Source organism: Centruroides sculpturatus, unplaced genomic scaffold, assembly GCF_000671375.1.
Source record: "Centruroides sculpturatus isolate CEXI.00-Female unplaced genomic scaffold, Cexi_2.0 scaffold420, whole genome shotgun sequence".
NCBI classification, from domain to species: Eukaryota; Metazoa; Arthropoda; class Arachnida; order Scorpiones; family Buthidae; genus Centruroides; species Centruroides sculpturatus.
This window is the reverse complement of record NW_019384618.1, coordinates 557,844-565,809: the sequence shown is the minus strand read 5'-3', so window position 1 is coordinate 565,809 and position 7,966 is coordinate 557,844.

Sequence of the window (7,966 nt, the reverse complement as noted above, 5' to 3'; positions counted from 1 at the left end):
TTTATCTATAAAAAAATTATGTACAAATTTATTTCTAAGATGATGAGACAACATATAGTCTTATGCGTTTAGGCATGCTGTGTTTCTTACTTAAATACCTTGTTTTATACTAACATAACATAAGTGTCTATATTAATTACATGTGAACTTATGAATAAATTGCTTATATTATATATAGATGGCATTCGATTTACACAAATTTACGATTAATGCAATAGCCTCAGGAAAGCTTTTGTCGTATAAATCTACAATTGTCATTATGTCATAGATATATAAATGTTATCACATAATATTAACAATCAGTATTAATCGGAATTTGACTTAAGCTGATTATATATAAAGATATGAGAATAATAAACAATGTGAGAGGTCTTTAACTACACCTAAAAACAAAGAAGTTTGAGGAGAATTGCTGTAAACTTTATGTTTAATCACGATAATTACTGAATACAGTTTAATATATTTATATATTTTTAACAATATTTAAAAATAATGCTATATAGATTATTAAATTGCTTTAGATGGTGTTAGAATTACATTTTTGTTGTATGAAACAATTTCAAAATTAAAATTCTCTTAAAATATGTAAATAAATTAAATATTAATTCATATATATTTTTAATATTTATAAATTTGATTTGTTTTTAAAACACTTTTGAGGTAATTAAAAATATTTATAATTTTTTTTTTAAATTATTAAGAAATTACTATCTAATTTTTAGAATAATCCTATAAAAACTGATTACTTTTTATTGAAAATAAACGAAAATTTGAATTGAATTATATCATATTTCTATTTTAAAAATGAAAATAATAATAAATAAATGTAATTTCGTTTAAAGCAATAATAATTTTTGAGTAAAACTGTGTTATTGTGATACAACCATTGAAAGATTTAATATAACCTATATTTCATTCAGCGTAATTATTTTTATAAAAGAAAAATAGTTTATTTTGCTTTTAAGGAGAATTATATTTGCTTTTAAGAGTTATTACTTTCATGTTATATATTATTTTTTTAGACAAATATTTCTTTAATGCAATTTCTTTTAATGTGTAGTTTTTATTAATATTGTTTATTCTTTTATTCACGTTTGTCTGTACAAAGATTTATATTTTTTCCTTTGCTTCTCTATTTAATTATCTCATTCGATTAAAATGGAATAGTTTACCCTATAGGTATTTATTTAAAGGAATGACATTTTAAAAAATAATAAAAAAAAAAAAGCAAAGTAAACAGATTCGTTAGTTCCTCTTGAATTTTGAGGCAATTGCGTTAGCGAGTATAACCAGAAATATATCGATACTCGAATTGAAAAGTGGCCCTCGGCATCGACCTGAAAAGGATGTTTTATGGTTCAATCTTAAAATCCCCATGGCGCTTACTTTACTGGCAAAAAGTAAAGAATTTGCTAGGGTGATGAAAGAATTGCCTCTCCGTACGAAATTTCAAATTCCATGATAAACGATCCATTTGATATTGAGGAAAACAATCATTCTACTGCCTTTGTATCTTTTACGAGATTAGAAAAATTGGAAATTTCGAACTTCACATCGATTCCAACAGCTTTTATATTTTCTTTCATTCTCATTTTAAATAATTTGATGAAATTGATAAACACAATTACAATAGTTTAATAAATTTTAGTTATTTGTATAAAAATTCCCTTGGAAACGAAGAAACATAATAAGCAATTCAGTTACCTTAGCAAATAATTCATCCTCAATACGTCAATAAATTCAATTAAAAGAAAATTAAATATGCCTTTGTTTCTTATTGTAATTCTAAAACATGTAATTCGAAAATTATTATTATTTTAATATATTTAAAATTTTTAATAATGAATAATTAATGTTCAAGCATCTAAAGACACACCTGAGCTTTATTTATAATATTTTTTTTATAGTAGTCTATATTCATATTATACAAGTTTACATTGTTTATATATAATATATATAATGTGAATAAACTATACATATTTACGCCTTATATACTACAGATAAGAATTGTTTTTATTGTGTGTTAATATTTAAATAGTTAAACATAAAATATTTTTTTAGATTTATTTATCGCAGAAACTCTGAAAAATTGCCTTCGTTTTTGTTTATTTTACAAAAAAAAAAAAAAATAGGATTAGATTGATGTCTTACTCCTTTTTCTTTGTCAGCTTCTTCGATCCATTTATATACCATTACTTAATTGATTTATTTCCTTCAAAACCCATATATATACAACTTATATTCATCTTTATTTTTTTTTAATTCACTTTACGCAAGATATATTTAAACTATCAATATATAAATTTTAAATTAAGAAGTTAAAAATTAATTAAACATGCAAAATATTTTTACTTTAAATATCATTTTAAATGATGAAAATTAAGTTAATTTTCATCATTTTTTCTGTTATAGTATCACTAACCGTAGCATATATTGTTACACAAAATAATACGTAATATGCATATGTATTTAGACAATTTATATCATTTATAGACTGTTTTTATATAACATTTTATTCATTTAGAAACATTCAAATTAGAAATACTGTGGAGCGAATATGTATGATTTCTTTAAAGAAAGTTCAACTTTCTTATTATCTTCGCTATCGAGTATCATAGTCAATCTAGAAGCCGAAGCGGCTTTAATTTTACAAGAGGATTCTTTCATTTGTAATGCTGTTCGATTACTCGAGATAATGAGACAATTTTCTCTTGAAATCCAATCCAGTCGTCACCACACGATTGCTCAGGATTGAACTCGTTATTTCCAACCAAGTCGTTAAACAATACTCTTCAAATAGAAGATTGTCTCTATGTTTGATTTGCTGTGAAAGTTACAGATAAGAAAACTTTCACCCAAACATTTTCGATCATACTATACGCTATACAATTCGTCTCTATAAATATTAAGGCTATAAGATAGTTCTATAAATATTTCTAGACCTTGAAAGTAAACATCCTCATGCTAAAATTTTGTCTTCTCTTAAAAATATCGTTTGTAATCTTATTTAAACCATATACTTTTACATAAATTTATATAAAATGAATTTTAATTAAAATATTTATATATAAATTTTTTAATATTATTGATACTTTAATTATATTTTTATGGATACATTAGAAGAATATAATAAAGATTTCTTATTATAGTCTACTACAAATATGATGTTGGATACAATAAAACAAGAAAAAAATTTTTTATAACTGTTGCTTATATAAAAAAATTGTTCTTGCAGATAATAATTATAATCAAAAATCGGTACAAAGAACAGTAAAATATAACTTGTGCTAACAGGTGATAAAAATCAATGGCTTTTCTCTTCTACGAAAAACTATGTTTTTAAGTTTGAAAAAGTAACTTCGTTCATTACAAAAGCATTTAAAAAATTAATTTAAGTCTCGAAGGGTTACATAACAATTTCTTCTAAGTTTTTCTACAATAAGAGCAATCAGAAATATAATTCACATCACTAAACTTCTTGCGAAAATGTTTTTAGAAACTTATATAAGTTTAATATAATTTATAAAAATAATTTCTATTTAAAATTTAGAATAGTGAAGATTACCTATTTTATATATATATAATGTTACTTTCATTAAAATTAAGATGTGGCTTTTATTAACCCAAAAAAGCCAAAGTAGTAATATTATTTAATACATAAAAATTATATACAAATATAATTTCTATATTAATTTGTAGAATAATTTAATAAATTAAAAAGCATAAAGTTGCGTTATTTTGTTAAATACTTGCTAATCTTACATTATATGTATGCATTTAAATTAAATGTAAAACTACGCCAAATATAAAATTTTAAGTATAAAATTTTACTTTTAATATAATAATACTTTACTATTAATTTCTGCGATATTCTTTTCGTTTATAAACTTGTTTATTATATTAACCAATAAGTAAATACGTTGCTTAAAATTTTTAATTTACTTGACATCTTGAAAATTATAAAATTTGAAAGTTAATGTTAATAAAGGAATTTAATTATTACTTAACTTTTTTTTTTATTACAAATGTTGTTTAATCTTAAAAAGTCAGAAATTTATAAATTTAGATTAATTTATTTGTAATTACTTTTATTTGTTTATATAAAACATTAAGCGAATGAAAGAATTATTTCGATGATAGTAATATTTTAAAAAAATGACTTAAATAACTCGAGGTTTACTTTTAAGATTGAAAATTCTTAATTAGATTTTTAAAAAACGTGACTTTTTTCTTATTTATAAAATAGAGATAATATTTTAAAATTTCCAGCCGATATCATTGCATTTTATTTTATTTTAAAATTATTCAAAAAATTCAATTGACAGCCAGCTGCCAAATAGTTGAAAGAAGGTAAAATAAAGTATATAGATAAAGAAAAATACAAATATATTCTTCAAAACTAAAACTTTCAAGAATAAAATAACGTTAAAATTTTACAAATCGAATGAATTTTTAGAGAAATAATTTTATTATTTGCGATAAATAATTTCTCTTTAATTTTATCATTGATACTTAATACAACAAATTATAATTTCATGGAACAAACATTCGGAAGGTGATTATAATTGGACAGGTGCATCAAGTATAATTGAAGTGTTCAATCAAATATGAGCAGATCATAAATAAGTGAATAGCGTATCTTACAAATTCATAACTACATCCCTATATTGTTAATTTAATGTACAATATATATTAATATTTACTATCAATTGTTAAATAATAATAGTGTAGTGATTTTTTTAAAATAATAACAATGAATTATTGACACCGTAGAAATGAAAGAAAGTAACACTTGGATATAAATTAAACGTAATTCATGATATAAATCTTTCAGAACACTATAAAAATAATTTATAAAAAATTATTTGATATAATTTTATCTGTTTTCGTTTTATAGAAAATGGCAGTTCGCTTTACAAGTGACAATAACCTACTTTAAAGAAAAGTTTTGTGTGCCGAAAGATTTGAACATCTGGGTACAGCATAAAGTGGATAAACAAGCAAAGAATAGAGTGAAAATTTGTCATGTCTTTTTGCTAAGGCTTCCAATTCGTTATGTTTTGTTTTCTCCTGCAACTGAAGATATTTCCGTCATCAAACTCTGAATTTTCAGATAAATTCGGATTAAGGTCATCTACTGATAAGATAACTACATACTTATGTATTGATCCGATTTAGAAAGGTTTACATTCCATAAATTAATGTTATTTTTTAGACTTATCCATACTTAAAGATTAAGATAAATACAAACAATAATAAAAGAACGATCATACAGTTTATATTAAATTCACCTCACTTATTTTTTACTCATTATTCAATCTAGAATAATAGGATTTAAAATATTCTTAGATTTTCTGTATACAAAAATGTATTTTGTACAGAATTATTTTTACTGATTTGTGGATTATAAATTCGAATTTTATAATTCTATTTCTGATATTTAAATCCAGTTATAAACTAGAAGTTCAATTTAAAATGCTGGTTTACTTATCCGAAATCATAAGTTTTTTTTTATTATTATAAACTTCATAATTTTATTTCTAATACAAAAAAATCAAACGTGATAAAATATATATGTGTATGGGCTTATTCATATTTATTAGTAAGAAATTTTCATAAATCAGAAATATTCATTTAAAAAAATCTCATCAAATTGTTTCTCGATGCATAAATAATTTTTTGTGATTAAGATTGTTAATTTATTTCATTAAATTAATTTTCATGTATATTTCAATTTATTTTAATTTTTAATCTTAATCTTTAATTCCGAATCTAAAAGAAATTTCATGGTTGATGTCATACATGCTCTTTTCATTATCATCAAAAGTTATTTTTATACGATGATAATTAGATTAAAAGAAAATAAATTAAAGCAAGTTAAATTTGGTTAGTTTAACAAAAATACTTGGCAGTTGTTCCATGATTAATGAACAAAACACTATTTTCAGACTTTAATATTTCAGTTTTGAAGAATAAAAAAAATATTTAAGTTCGTTATAAATTTTATCATTAATTATAAAAAGATTTAGATAAATTCAAGTCAATTTATAAGAAAATTTAGAGTTAATTTGGTATTTTTTTGTCGTCAAAGAAACAACGCTCTATTATGTATTTAGTAATAAATAAAAAACAGAAGTTGCGGAATAAAGAAAGATCTTTATTGATATAACATTTAATATATATATGTATATATATTATCGTAGATATGAATATCACATCAATATACACCACACAGTTAGTTTATTTTTCCATTGATGTATCACCAATGTAGACGTCTAGGACTCGACATCATTTCTAATTCTGCATCACTAGAAACAATAAAAATATATTACTTTAACAACGGTGTTTTCAAGGAAAACAGCCACTTTCTTTTTTGTAAAAATAATCGTCATGCATTTTCATCAATATAACATTGATATGGTGACGTCGAAGGAAAGCTGATATTTGTTAACGACATTCCTTTAAGAACCCCACCAGTTTGTACTTGTCTGCAACACCTGTACTCGATCGCTGAGGTCTTTAGGGTATGTTGCTGATACTTTTATTATTAATCCCTGAAAACAAAAATCAATCTGGAAACATTCTTTAATAAAATACCACTGTTTTAAATCACGATTTTGTAAACTATACAATTTCTTTGCTCTTTTCCCCCCTTATTTTCTATAACAAAATCTTTGCATAGATAACACTATATAAGCTTTTACAATCTTTGGACTTTCAAGTCTTTTATCATTTTTATCCTTATCTATGGATTGAATAACACGAGCTAGATAATACTTTTGCAAATTAACCTCTGCATAAAATTATATATATATATTTGTTTAGAAATATTGTCCACATAAATTCCGGAAAAGATTTAAAAAGAAAAAATAGTAAAAGAATATATTATCTACTTTTTTAATATTGTACATTTAGAAAGATTTCACGTTTATTTATAGAAAATTTTCCACAGATCGTTCTCTCGAAAATCAATCTGAAACTCGATGTTTTTCGGCTGTACAAGTAGGCTATATTTAAGAAAGCATACATTTATATCCCTCACGCCTACGATTGAATATGCGATATTTCTTTCAAGATACGTTCACTATGACAAACACATAACACTGCATGCTATCATTGCACCGACACCCAGCACATTCTATAAAGTTTCGATGTATACGCAATAAAAACATAGCAACAGTAAATATCAACGCTAATTTTGACGAAGACATATAATCTGATAATTTGTTAAAATCTTAATAGCAACAACGGACTTTTCTCCCATCCCCACTATTAGAATTAAGATCACGTTTATCTCCCTCTGACTCGTCGTGCCGAATTCCTAATTTTTATTCACTTCGTAATTCTTAATGAAGTACAAATGTAACTTGGTCAAAATATCCAAAGTACATTAGTACCACAAAAATAATTCAAATTCGAATTTTTCAGGTAGACTCGTAACGATCTAACAAATATATAAGATTGTTCGCGATATAGCAACTGTGGAATGAAATTAAAACTGCTCGCCTTCTTTTTGCTAACTAAAAATTAAGCTGATATGTTTTTCATGCATGCAAAACTATCTTTTTCTTCAATATACTTTACTATGTGTTTATATATGTATGTTTATTTTTTATTTATCTATAAAAAAATTATGTACAAATTTATTTCTAAGATGATGAGACAACATATAGTCTTATGCGTTTAGGCATGCTGTGTTTCTTACTTAAATACCTTGTTTTATACTAACATAACATAAGTGTCTATATTAATTACATGTGAACTTATGAATAAATTGCTTATATTATATATAGATGGCATTCGATTTACACAAATTTACGATTAATGCAATAGCCTCAGGAAAGCTTTTGTCGTATAAATCTACAATTGTCATTATGTCATAGATATATAAATGTTATCACATAATATTAACAATCAGTATTAATCGGAATTTGACTTAAGCTGATTATATATAAAGATATGAGAA